A 1,067-nucleotide genomic window follows, 5' to 3' on the forward strand; every position below is an offset into this window, starting at 1 on the left:
TGTGGCAAAAAAAAATCCCACCTAGTATGAAATTTCCCTCTTAACCATTTTTTAAGAGTACAGTTTGATGAAGTTAACTCTAATGACATCATTCTATAACTGATCTCTGGAAATCTTTCATCTTGTAAAACTCCAAGTGTACAGCCATCCAACAACAGTTCTCCATGTGTCCCTTCCTCCAGCCCCTGACAACCACCATGCCACTTTCTGTTCCCATGATCTTGATTACTGTAGATATCTCGTTTAAGTGGAATCATACAGTATTTGTCCTTCCGTGACTGGCTTATTTCACTCAGGTTCACCCATGTTGTAGCATGTGTCAGAATTTCTTCTTTTTTAAGGCTGAATAATATTCCAGTGTGGTGTGTGTGTGTGTGTGTGTGTGTATACCACATCTTCTTTTTTTTTTTTTTTCCCCGACGCCCCTCAACCTGTCCTGTCTTGTTGATCCGGCGACGGGTGGCTCTGGCTCCGGTTCCAGGCTCCTCCCTCCCTGTCCCTCGCGAGCCGAGCCTCCCTCCACGCCGGGCTAGGCGCCCCGGACCCCCAGGAAGGAGGGAGGGTGTCTCCGCAGAGCGCCCTGGTCCGGCGAAGTCAGAGCCCCGGGCCTGGCGGCTGGACCCAGCAGAGCGGCGGCGGCGGCGGCAGAAAAATATGGAACGCTTCACGAATTTGCGTGTCATCCTTGCGCAGGGGCCATGCTAATCTTCTCTGTATCGTTCCAATTTTAGTATATGTGCTGCCGAAGCGAGCACCACATCTTCTTTATCTGTTCACTTGTCCATGGACATTTGGGCTGCTTCTACCCCTGGCAACTGGGTAATGTTGCACTGAACATGGACGTGCAGATGTCTCTTTGAGATCCTGCTTTCAATTCTTTTGGATATATACCCAGAATGGGATTGACAGATCATGTGATACATAATTCTGTATTTAATTTTTTGAGGAACCATATTAACTTCTAAACAAACATCCTCATTCTCATAAACTCTACCGCATTATGTTAACAGACAGCATATTGCCTTTCCTCTAATTAAATGGAAAATATCAGGGGTGCCTGAGTGGCT

The 1,067-nt window shown here is 47.0% G+C and overlaps 1 non-coding gene across 1 annotated transcript; it reads right to left on the bottom strand.

The window, feature by feature from the left end:
* Window positions 1-648: 648 nt before the first annotated feature.
* On the bottom strand, window positions 649-755 carry LOC122223260. Its single transcript, XR_006204146.1, has one exon. It is a non-coding gene; the product is annotated as a U6 spliceosomal RNA (small nuclear RNA).
* Window positions 756-1,067: the final 312 nt, after the last annotated feature.

The sequence above is a fragment of the Panthera leo genome, chromosome B3, assembly GCF_018350215.1.
Source record: "Panthera leo isolate Ple1 chromosome B3, P.leo_Ple1_pat1.1, whole genome shotgun sequence".
NCBI lineage: Eukaryota > Metazoa > Chordata > Mammalia > Carnivora > Felidae > Panthera > Panthera leo.